Raw genomic sequence first — 13,448 nt, 5'->3', positions numbered from 1 at the left:
AGCCTTTTGGGGAAGAAGGGAAACCAAATACAACAAATTGCCTGACACCGAAGCAGTAAAATACAGTTTCTGAAATTCTCGTGGGGAAGGATCTTTGATCCTGTTGCCCTTTGAGCTTTGTTTTTCAAGGCAAAAAATAATTTAAATTGGGATTTTTTTTTTCCTACAGCACAATTGAACTCCTGAGGCTTACAGATTTTATCAGTTTACCTTTCAGAAGAAGCAGTGACTGTGAGTTGAAGACAAACTTTTTCTGTCTTTGATAAGAATTAAAAGTCTTTGAAGGGATGTGCTGAATGAAACTGAGAGGACTAATTCTGCTGCTTCGATCGTCAAAAAATTAGCTTTGGTGTATCAATGAAATGACCATTTTTAGGCCTTTGGCCTAACTAAAGTGTTAATAACCCATCTAATCTCATTGCATTTTGTTGAAATTTTTTTCAGCTTCTAAAGGTAATTTTATCCATGCTGTAATTTAATCCTATTAGATCATCCAGGTGTTTGTCTTATACAAAACAATTACTGGAATAATTTTACTTCTACAAATGCTTTCAGGTTAGATAACCTGAAGTATGATAGATAACCTTAAGTGTGATAAGGTGAGATAGCCTTAAGTGTGATAGACAACCTTAAGTATGTTAAAGCTCTAGATTTACAAAGTAAAAAAAAAAAAAAGTATATAGGTATGTGTATAAAATGTGCGTGTAGATAGATGTGTATCTTGTATATATGGGGCTGGAAGGTAACAGGCACTCGTGTTTCACTGTGACTGCCGTGTCCCAGCGGGGCCAGCTGCATTGCTGCCCTGGCAGCCATGCCCGCCAGCGACTGCTGCCACAGGGGTGCTCCCTCAGGCCTCCCTCCTCATGGCAGGCGCCCCGCTGCTCTCGTGAGGTGGACTGACACTCCCGCCACGCTTGAAGTGGGCAGGGGAAGTGGTCTTGTGCTGTCACAGCGTTCCCTGCCTTGCCAGGAGGGAGGTTGTGCCCTCCTACCTTAACTTTAGTGAAGCGATAGAAGTTTTTTGCGTCATTTGTGAACACGTCCAAGGGCCAGGCCATTTCCCGATAGCCTCCGCCATTGTGGTGGCCCAGGAGGGTGCAGGGGGAGTGCATGGCACGGTGGGTGCCTGTAGGTGCTGCAACGCTGCGTGCCATCCCGGGAGCCCTTGTGGGCAGAGCTGTTGGAGAAAACTCTGCTTCTTGTCAGGTAAGCGAGTGCTCGCAGCATCACTGACGGATTGGCAAGAAGGCATTCTGCTGGCCATGCCTCGATTGAGAAGGGGTTCAGCGGTTCCAGGGAAGCCTCGGAGGATTTGCTGGAGGGCAAGCTGGCTCCTGCAGTACTCTGGTGTCTCACTGAGGAAGAGCTGTTGCAGTTGCTCTGCAAGTTGCATTATTTAAGTAAATACTGCACTGAAGAAAAGGATGAGAGAGCACCAAGATTTCATCTTCCTTCTTGTGAAGTTTTCTGTTTTCCAAGGTTTGAACCACAATTTTTGTTTGAAAAGGGACCACCGTATAGTGTGTACTCCTTAGCAAAGCTGCTCATGAAGATCTTCTTTGTTTTCTTCTTAGTCCCAATGGGTGTTCAGATATCTTCTCCCAGGGTACCAGGTGTGACAGCCAAAGTCCTAAGCAGAGTCATAGCTCGTAACTGCAAATTGTAACATGGGCTCATTTCTCTGATGGTTCAGCAATGATAAAATCACTTCTATAGATCGTATTAACACAGATATGCTAGCAGATTTGCAGTAAATGTAATTCAATAATGCTTAGTATGCCTGACTATTTTTTTAATTTTTATGTAGTTCCAAGCTCATGTGATGCTCCTAAATTGCATGGTGTTCTTTGAACTGCTGAACATGCCACATCTTCACTTAGCAAAAGCAGCACCTTTGTAACTAAGGTACGCATTTTGAAAGCTTTCCAAACTCATTTACTTGTCTTGCTTCAATGCTGCTGCTTCAAAAATTAAATGATTACCAATTTTAAAAAATTCACAATTTCCATCTTACTGCTAGCTGTGATTAATAATGATGACTAATCATCAGGTAATCAGATTTGACTAGTTCTGTAGAAACTTTTCATAAGGTGCAATAGCTTGTTCATACCAGATTTTGCTGACTCTGGGGAAAATGAAATCAAATTAACTGGAGCCAACCCCCTTTAAAAATTTATTGGGGATTCATAAAGAGTGCTTAAAAATGTTACATCTTCTGTTCTCCAAACTGGCTAGGCACTATTTTGTTAGGCTGAGTGCGTACTACTGCACTGGCTAGTATATACTACTTGCTTAAAAATATTCATCATGAAGGAATTTGTTTTCAAGTTTACACAAAATGGGTGATCAGTTTCCAAAAAGTGGTCTAAAATGAAGTGAAAAGGAGCAAAATTGAATTTGCTGCAAACAAGCAAATTCCACCACCAATACATAAATGTAACTAAAGCATGCCCCTTAAAAGTTGATTATACAGAATAAAATCACATGCCACATCGAGGTACTTTCTGAAGTCAGCAGTGGCTGTCAGCAGGTAGCAAAGCATGTCTCCTGGGCTGGAGCTGTGCAAGTAATTGACTTTTTCATTCTCTTTCTGAAGAAGGGAAAAATGGGTTGGCAGAAGTATTTTACTTGACCCAAGGTTTAATGTTGTATTTCTTTCTTCAGATTTCTTAACCTGCTTTTAATAAAATACAAACCAATTTTGAAGTCAAGCTGTCACTTCCAAACATGTCAAAAGCCTAGAACATTTACAATAAATATTCTTGGGTAAAACAATTTGCTGAACTTGCATATTGTTTCAGGTGGTAAGAAACTAGTTTTCAGTTTCTGCATTTTATTAACCTCTGGAAAGCTTATCCAATTCTATTATGGAATGAAGTGCTAATAAAGGGTCACATTGGTGTTTAAAACAACAACAAAAATGAGTCATGTTGACTGTGATTGCGGGTTGTCATCACTTCCCACAGCAATTTTAACTGCTTCCTAGCAAGAAAGATTATTAAAGCAGCATTTTAAAGGAGACAGAAAATGTTTAAATGAAGTGAATGTTTGACCCAAAAGTTACATTTGTTTTTCCAATATTTGCACCAGCAAAATCTTTGGTGTTACTCAGGGAAATTAACAATGCTGTGGGGCCTCTCTGGTGGTTGGTGGTTGTGGTTTAAGCTAAGAATGTTTCATAAGTTATTCAGGAAACCAGCTGAATCAATCATACAATGTAGACAAATATTATCCATTAACTTACCAACTTGAGAAAATTGGAATTGCTGATAGGTAAATTCTGAGCAGAGAAAGTGTAAATCTGGTTATTTTGCTGCATGGCAGTGTTTCAAAAATACATCATGAATGATTTCTGAAGTTGTTCTTCAAGTATTTTAAACCAAATAGTCTTTCTTTCAATTGGAAATATTCTATTTATTATAGTTATCATTTGATTTTCTTTTTTTTAAACAAAGTTGACAAAGATATCTTGCAGATATTTTTCCAGGATACTGGGGAAAACTAGAAACTCATACAGCAGGAATGTGGGAATTTGTACCTGCATACAGAGCTTATGACTCCTGACTCACTAACTGAGCTTGCAAGGGAAACATTAGAGACCTAAAAGCATCATCTTCACCCTGATGGTTCACCTACCCAATCTTCAAACATCAGGCAGGTGTACGAGGAAGCACACAGGCATAAACTCTACATGCAGCAAAACGTTCTCGTCTCATTCAGCTGCTGAAATGCTTTGCCCTCTGTTTTCCCACTCTTGTACTACCAGAAGTTGCTTTTTTGTTTTACTACATCTGAAGCAAGTGCCTGCTTGTTCACTAGCACTTGAGTTTTTCAATTTTTAAATACATAAATGAAATCCTTGTATGCAGGCCACCAAGCACTCTGGTCAGAGATAAAACAGGCAGGAGATTGCTTCCTACACCCACAGCTAATCAGTGAGAGTCCTATATTCTCTTACCTGCCTTCAAGGATATTTATGCGTTTTATTCAATGATGCTGTAACGCAGCATGTGTCAATAGTCCCCGGATCCCAAGAGTCGTCTTCTAGCTTTTTGCTGCTAGCCGTGCTCATTTGTTGAAGCATTTTGATGTATTGTCTCACTTTTGAAATCAGGCCCAGAGCCTTGCAAGCAGCATTGTTCTGCTCCACAGAAGCTCCTTTCCCTCGTCCACCTCCTGAAATACCTGTGCAGAAATCAACAAGTTTATTTGTTCCTCTTTCTTGAGGTTCTGCAAGCACAATGTCAAAAGCATGGCTGAATGAGAGGAGCTGGACTTTCAGAAAGGTGCAACACAGAGCCTGGTAAGGAGGCTGGGTGGCTGTGCAGTCAGAGATTAAGTTCTAAGATCTACATGACTGAGAGGTAGAAAGCAAGAAGGTGAATAAGCAGTTTTCAACCCAGCAAAAGGTTAATAGCAAGATGCCACAAGGTTCTGTATTAGGACTGATTCTTATCAAACTTTATTAATGGTTTGGAAGCATTGATGAATAGTGAACTGGCAAAAAAATTGCAAGTGAAATAGGAACTGCAAGGAACATAACTGAGCAGGGCGGTGTAGCATCGCAGAGGCAGGTGAAGCTTTAGTGCTGGGAAATGCTGTTCAGCCTTGCAACAGATGTTCAGAGTCAGCCCTCATGTGTCACGTTTTCCTTGGGGCTGGTGCAATGGAAACCTCGAGGGTCCAGTTGCTGAGGGGGAGAGAGAATTTGGACAAGCTCAGGCAGCAGGAAATGAGATTTCACAGAATCATTTTGGTTGGAAGGGGCCTCTTGAGCTTATGTAGTCCACCCCCCTGCTCAAGCAGGGTCAGCTGCAGCAGGTTGCCCAGAACCATGTCCAGTTGGGTTTTAAGTGTCTCCACAGATGGAGACTCCACAGCCCCGCTGAGGAACCTGTTTGAGCACCCTCACAGTGAAAAAGTGTTTTCTTGTGTTCAGATGGAATTTCATGTGTTTCAGTTTGTGTCCACTGTCTCTTGTCCTGTCAGTGAGCACCACTGAGAGAAAAGTCCAGCTCCCTCTTCTTCATTACCTCCGTCAGGTATTTATACACACTGCTAAGATCCCTCAAGATTTGAGAGTCTCTTACTGTAGAGAGGTTTCAGGGGAAAAATTGCAGAGTAAATGGTGGGCTAGAAAAATCCTCACTCTAAGGAAGGTGAAATGGCAAAACTCAGTGGATCTTAAGGTAACTTGGTGTGGGAAAGAAACAGGATTGATTGTGGGTTAGAATAGAGAACTGCTCAGTGTTAGGATAGTGAGACAGGATGGACCCACAGTAACAAGAGGATATGGATTTCCATAGACTGGAGGGGTCTTACAGAAATTCTGTAATGAGGAAGTAGAAATATCTGAACCTTGATAAAGACAATATTTCAGGAGCAAGATCAGAAGGAGGTAAGGACCTCTTCAGAAAAGGTGAGGTGGTATTTTATTTGGATTCCTTGTAAAGGGAGGACTTTGGATTTGAGGAAAGGTGGAATGGGATTTGGAGAAGACTCTTTGCCTTGAGGCCTACAGCTGGCAAATTAATTGTGGAAGGAATGATTTGATCATGTAGTGTTTAAGGTTGAATTTGTTCACAAAGTCGGCGCTGAGGTTGAAGAGTGAAAGACAGAATAATTTTGTCCTGTTTTCTTAGGTGAACTTGCGCAATTGGAGACAGATGAACCCTGAATCCGTTGTTTAGTTTGGAGGCATCTCATATGCACCCAGCCATGCGCATACTTGCATCACAACACAAAACCAGCAGTGTTGGCTCAGATCATTTGTAAAACAGTAAGGAAGATATTTACCTTAATTTGAGATAGGGATATTGACTATTTTTTCATGACATCATGAGCACCCCCATGGATCTCGCTGTCTCTGGAGTTCAAGGCCCTTATTTTAATATGTAAGGATATAAGTGTGAGTTAAACACCAAAGACATACTGAAATGTTTAATGTCTTATTACCCACATGCATTGAGTAGAATAATGTGGTTTAATTTGCACTTTGTGTAAAATCTGTTTGTAAATAGTAAAATAATGACATAAACTGGCTTTAGAAACTTATCAATGTTATTCTGTTCTGTCACTTTCTCACTGTTTTGAGGTAACATTAGAGTGATACAGAACACTTAAACCTAGGAGACCATATTAGAGGCTGTTCTATTTTTATATTTTATTTTGAACCTCTTTTATCATTTATTGTGAAAGATCCCAGGATGCTGTTTCTGATTGACCACTGTCTTAGACTGCCATTTTCCTATTCTATTTAATAGAGTCAAAAAGAAGAAAAAAAAAATTATTTATTTATTTATTAAACAGAGCTACCTTCAGTGTGTATTTCTTAGGCCATTGTTAATATGCTTCATTACCTTTACAGATATATAGAATAAGCAAGTTAGCCAAAAGCTGCAACTGAATAAAAACCAGCGGCATTAGAGAATCCTGCTGGCCCTAGATCTTGGGAGACTTTGATGGACTGGTAGTTAGAAATTGAGGAGAAGATTTTCTCAGGGTTTCAGAAGTATTCTATGTTTGCTTCTGTTGGCACTTGAGAATGATTCTGCATGCACCTTTTTATTTACTGTATTTTTAAACTAGTTCTCTCTGGCCTGGAGATTGGGATGGTAGCATGGACCTCACCATGTCACTCCTGCAGATTAATTTTGTCTGAATTGCACATTACTACCAGTGACTCTTCAGCAGAGTTTGAACACAACCAGGTTGTGTTCTCTGCTGCATGGTTTCTCTGCGGAGCTCAGGGTAGGACAATTTCAACTGCCTGCTTACAGAAAGCAGGTGAGTACAAGATACCCTCAGTAGGAGCTGAAGAGAAATGGACTGCCTTAGGGAGGAAGAGGATAGAAAAAGTGCGTTCTGGAGGAAAAGTATAGTGAAAAAGAAAAAGGAGGAGGAAGGTGGTGAGAGTTGACATGGGAACAGAGGCAAGAAGTGAATGATACCAAACTATGAAAATGATAAATACAAAGGGATGGAAAATAGGAAAACCACAGGCAACAGTGTCAGAGTAATAATGCTCTGTTCAGTGCATGTTAATATGTGTGCATGCACTCACCTGTGTTTCTGTCCCTGTTACCAGGATTGTTATATTTTTCAGAGCTCCCCCAGTGAAGTAAGCCCTTGCAGCTTGCATCTGAGCACATTCAGAAGTTTGCCAAAACTTCTCCGGTTTTGGAGAAAGAAGCTGTTTGGTGCTTAGAGCCATATTCATATAGTAGCAACAGAAATCATGGCATATCGAGTTACCACTTGGCAGAGCTGGTATGCTGTTTGTGTATGATCCCCTCCTGTTTTAAATAGGAAGTACAATGCATTTGCTTAAACCACCGTGAAATCACACCAAAGGTGCATAGGACTGGAGCTTCAGAGCTTAACAGCAGCAAATAGTGGTAAGTCACCAAGTGACAATAACACAATTCTTCTTGATCATTTTTGCACACCCCAAATACAGATGTAAAGCCTTACTGTAGGCATCACCAGTGAAAAACATGGCTTTGAAGTATGGGTTTGATTAAGAAAAAACAAGCAAACAAACAAAAAACCCAGTAGGATATTTGCCTCCCCCTTCAAAGAGTGAGTGTTTTGTGTGATCTTGTCTCTGGAGTTGTCAGTCTGCCAAATATTAAATTCACTCAAAGTTACTTTAACACTTCTTTCAGTAGAAATGATATTGAAATCTATATTATTTCCCTTTGCCTACAGTTATGTTTGCACTTCAAAGTCAATAAAATCCTAAGCAATCCTAAGTCCAGGCAAGTACAAGGTACTTTGTGCATAGCTTCCAGGTTAAACTGAAGTTCTAACTCATCTTCATTTTGCGGTAAATTGGGATAAAATAATTAGTACAAGCTGTAGATCCCATAAATAGGATAGATTCTTGTCGAAGTTCTACCCTAAATAGATACAATTTAAGTTGAAAAAGCTATGACAGTAATAAGCTAACAGACACTATCACTGTAAGAAATTGTTAAGAACTGTAGTAGAGGTAAATGGTACCTAACCCAGGGCATCCATTCCTCTCCACTCTGTCTTTTATGATATGAAATTGCAAAGCATAGGTCAGGAATAGACAAATTATTTGTGCTTGGGGTAAGGGATGGGAGGATTTTTTTTTGCCATTGAGTTGTTTTGGGGCCCATACAGCAGAATAATTATAGTTTACTGCATGGATAATGTCAGTATTAGAGAACATAGTGAGAAATGGTGCAGAGATCTTGGTCGTACCAAGTGGACCCTTAGCAGGGTTTTAAGGCTTTCAGTCGGAGCTGGCTGTCCTTGCTCCTGCAGAGCTGCTTAGGGTCCTGTGCTTCCAGGACTTGAGTTCTGGAGTTCTTCTACCTCTGTGCTGGTGATGGATGCAGCGTGCTGCTTTGTGCTTTTCCAGAAGCTGGCTCATGGGTAACAGGCTCTGCAAGAACCAGCTCAGCTCTAGCAAAGTCCATGCTGAGCCAAAACTGATGATCTTTGTTGCACCAGAGCTGGCTTTGCTACAAATGTCCTTGTGCTATTGTATCTAGCATTCTCAAGTCAAGAAAGGTGGCCAAAACCACCATGTTTGGATCTGCATGTGTTAGGGTAGATTCAAACAAGGCCTGTTAGTTATGGCCCCTCATAGCACTGAAGCAGCAGCAGTGCTTATCTGTCTGAATTAGCCTGGAATTTATAAGTTATGCTCAAATTACTTCATATCTAAGCTAATAAATGTTGCCAGACCAAGCTCAATCAACAGGATGGCAATTCGGATGTTTCTATACCTGCTGCCTTCTTAATCTGCAGCCTGGATGTTCTAATGCATCACTGAAAACGGTGTCTCAGCAACATGAAAGCCCAGTTAAAAATACCTCGATGGGTCTAACTTGTCCACAGTTGGCCTGGACTGGTAGAGGTGCAAAGGAAACAGGGGTCTAGATAATATGAAGTGTGGTCCCTTCATTTGTAGTTTGCCCAATTCTGTTTGGGCTCATCTTGTTTTCAGAAAATGTACTGAAACTTAAACGTCCAGCTCCGTACTGTGGCTGCTTGAGTGTATGTGAGCTGGATGGGAGGTGTGTGAACAGCAACCATGATTCAACTCCTAATGTGGGAGGCTCTTAGCAGAGCAACACAAGCGCTATGGATTAGATGAACAGTGAAAAGAATTAGAAAACTACTTCATGCTCACTTATACTGGCTCTGTGTGGAGCTCTGACTATACATATCATTTATATAGCTGTAGTCTGAGTATTTTACTCATTGCTTCTGCCTTCAGGACAGGCAGGTATTGAGCATTGTGGGCTCCTGCTAAGCAGCATCAAGGGCTTGATGTTGTATCGCACCATGTGGTGCACTCTCACTGCGGTGACAGACGTGGTGGTTAAGGCACTGCAGACAGAAATGCTGCTCTTCTCATCTTTTTCTTTGGCTCCAGATTCTTCTTGGACCTCGTTACTGTTCCTAGGCATAGTATGTTGTGTTCCTCTGTGTGTCATACTTTACAAGCAAGGGTTGTTGCTGTTCTAGTAAAATAGCCTAGCTAAAACTATAAGACTCTTCTCTATTTGATGATGCTTCTTGCTTTATACCACATTAAACTGACAAGCAAAAATGAACAGGTGTGTGCTAACTCAAGAACTTATTAAATGATGTGGCATTAATATCTCTACCAAAAATACCAGAAGTACCAAGGCAAATTCCTCTGTTGGTTAAATTGCTATAATTTGGAGCAGACTGTAAATTACAGTGTGTCTGAGTTAAGGGGTGACATATGCATTAGTCCTGGGTTTAGTTAGTTGCTGTAAAATTTGCTGAATGCATATGTTTGCCTAGTGACACTATGCATAAGCAGAGAACAACCTCTCTGTGGTAGGAGAGTCTCACCTGAACAAAGCTTCCTGCTTAGGGACCTGAAGAAAGGAAGAACAAAAGCAATATAAATGGGATAACGGCAATTTTTAATGGTAGTACACAGCAGGAGGAGGTATAATCCTGTATTAACTATAATTATCATAACAAATGATAGCACATCCTAACAGCGTGATACGATTTTCTGTCCCTCTAACTGATGAATGGAAAGATACAACTAGTAGTTCGCTTTTGGGGTGGAATGTTTCTGAATACAGAATGATAATTATACCTGAGAGATTATTGCTTTTGATGTTCAGGAAGGACAAAAGGAGATAAATCTATTGGACTTGCTTACATTAGCAGGCTTTACCAGACCTCTTTATTCAACTCTACAGCTGAATATGGGCAATGCCATTACCCCCAAGTACTGCCAATCCGTCATATCCTGTGTTCCATTATACTACTGCTGTGGTGCTTCTGTACTAATATAGAGGCTGTTAGCAGAGCTGAAGTTCTGCTAATTAAACAAACACACACCACCAGTCCCTGCAAAACAGCAATGCAGAAACCTATACATACTTTCCTCTAACTAATACTTTGTTTCATAAATTAGTAATTTTTTCATATGTGGGAAAAGTATGTGATGGCAAATTGTCTCGTGAAGATTTCATAGGTAGGAACTTGGGTTGGCTCTATAATTTATGAGTAACAAAACAACTGCTTTTCCTGAGATTAATTTTTTGAAACAAGCTAGTAGGATGCAGAATATATGTACTTAGGTTTTTTTTTTTTTACTTTTATTGAGAAGGTCAGGTATATTAGTTGCTATAAGTTCAACTATCCAGAATGTATAATTTTTTTTTTGTTTTAAAGTTTCTGCAAGTGGCTTTTAATTCCTTTTTTTTTCTGTTGTGATGCAATGACCTCAGGAATTGATATTTCAGGACAAAAAGCAAGTTCTGTGTTTCACATGAAGAATCATAGTTTGGGTTTTTAATTCCAAACAAATTGCGAGGCACTGAATTTTAAATTTGTGTCTCTTTCAAGACTAAATTTTGTGAGTTCCACATACATCCTTGGACTGGAGTTACATGCAGAAACAAACATCTGCTGTGAGTAATGAGAAAGGGATTGCAGAGATATATAGCTATAACAAATATATGCTTGCGACACCATTGTATTACGTGAGGTCGGATGAGCCACATAATCAGAGAAACAACAAATGCAACTTATGTTTCTAAATTTAACACTACCTTTGCTCCAGCCCTCCTCCAGTGTCTGAAGTAGATCCCAAGTTATTACAGGATCGCTGTGGATCCCAGAACTTTGGTCAGAATATACAAAGAATATACAGTTGTTCTTGATGGCAACTTTTTAAATCCTTGGTATAGTTATAAATCTCCTTTTTAATCTTTAATTCCTGTCATTGGAGATTTCCTATCTCATTGAGTTGCACAGCCTCTTTGCACACAGTGTGGAAAAATAAACTATGAAAACTATATAAAAGATACTGAGCTGTCTTCTGTAGTGGTACGAGATGTTTCAGCACACAATGAGAATGCAGCTCTGGGTTTTTCAAGGGAAGATTTCAGCAATTCACTTACCAGACTGCTTGCAAATGTCAGTCCTCTGAGCATTAATGAGGCAACAAGTAGGTTGAGAACAAACCTTCTGATAATTCTGATGATACATTTGAGGTAAATATGAGGGCTGTGATGGGTAGGAGTAAGACATTTGTTTCTCTGGGGAAAATATTTGTATCAGAAAAAGCATCAGGCAGTGTGAACTAAGCTGTTCGCCAGCTGCATGTGCTTTTGAGAAGCGTGATTAAAACAATGCCCTGAAAACAGAAGACAGTATCCCACAGGATACAGTGGGCATTTTGTGAGCCTCTTCAGTGTTCAGGGGGCGATCTGTTTTGTGCAGCCTTATTGATAAAGCCTAGATGAAGGCTGGATGCCTAAGTCTACAGCTGTCACAGATCAAAGAGATAGTGTTTATTAGGCAAAACATTCTAAACCAAGTTGTCAGGCTTCCCCCCCCCCCCCCCGCCCCGTGCACTCAGGAGTTCATGATGATTGGGGAGAAGAGAAGGTTGTTGCAATTAAGAGTTGTTTTGCATTTTTAGAGAATCATTACTCAGAAACCTGGGACAATGTGTGTGTATTCGTACAGCTTTAGAACCAGTATGTGGCATGTCTGAAAATAGTTTTACTTTGCATAGTATTTTTTCCATCATAAGCTTAACAGTATGCAGTATTCAAACAAGTTAGTTTACTTGATTTTTGGCTGTGATGCATCTGGCCAGCCTTTTGAAATGCATGAATAGTTTTCATGTATGCAAACACCTGTGAAGTTCCATAATTCTTAATACGGGCGCAAAGAGTGAGATGAGCCTTTGTGAAGTGTAAATAACCCAGAGTAGACGTGCATACATCAGAGCTGGTCACCTCAGTTCCCCAGAAAGGGGCAGTCTGAAATAATTCAGACAAATCAGATGCAAAAGTAGTAGTTTCTCTGCATTAGCAGTACAGTCGCCTAGATGTAGATACATGTGCCCCATGAGGGAATGGACTATTTGTACTTAGGGGAATGTGAACTAGGTTTTTGCACATTATAAAATATATAGAAAGGCTGCAATAGCCTTCTTTATAGTTTGTTGTTGCTGATGTCTCTTCTGAAGCTGTTTAAACTGTTCTTTCACATTCCCCTATGGCTGGTGAACTCTCTGAAATGAAGGATAAAGCCAGGTAGCTTCAGCACCTATTGACTGTGTTCACTGATTTGCACTCTGGCCCTTAAAATGTATGGATACAGTTTTTCATTCCCATTTTACTATTAATGCTGATTCTACATTTGCAAATCCGTTGTTGTATAGGCAGAAATAGAACTTGCAGTCATTTGTATCTGCCAGGCCTGAAACTAAAAATTAGGCCTCCAAACATTTGTCAATAAGGGGAAATTGATAATCAACTTGTTCCAGGTATATGTTTTGCTATACAGTTTTCTTAAATCCTTCCTTGCTGTGTGTGAATCTTAGTGTTGTTCTTCATAATCGTATCTTACCACAGAACAGCCCACTCAGTTTTGGGTTGACCTGGAGTTCTTACCGTGCAGAAACTGGGATTTCCTGGGGCCGGCGCCTCTGAAACCTGTGGAAATCTTAAGGTACTAATATAATAACAGCAGGCGCTCACACTGATGAAGTGTATTTGAGTGCCGAGCCAAACATGAGACTCAAATGAAACCAACTTCTGTTAGTATAGAGAGAATTCTGCAGCAACTTGACTATACTTCAGCTGCTTCACCTTCTTTTCTTTTTCTTTTCTGTTTTGTTTGCTTTGAGTCCTCTTCTTTGCAAGGCTTTTTGCTGTAAAAAGGAGAGAAGTAATCTGTATGCTGATGGCAGGGATGATGACATGAAGGGTTTTAGGAGGGTTTTAATCTTCTTCAGTGAACAAAAGCTGACCTTCATGTGTACTAACAGGTTTTCTTGATAAGCTTTTAGTGAGAATACGATAGTATTACAGAAGATTGTGTAATGATGACAAAGCTTAATATGAAGTGCTCATGGAGATACAAAGATGATGCAGTGGTTTGTTGAGAATGCTGTG

The sequence above is a fragment of the Gymnogyps californianus genome, chromosome Z, assembly GCF_018139145.2.
Source record: "Gymnogyps californianus isolate 813 chromosome Z, ASM1813914v2, whole genome shotgun sequence".
Lineage (NCBI taxonomy): Eukaryota > Metazoa > Chordata > Aves > Accipitriformes > Cathartidae > Gymnogyps > Gymnogyps californianus.
This window is presented reverse-complemented; position numbering follows the sequence as displayed.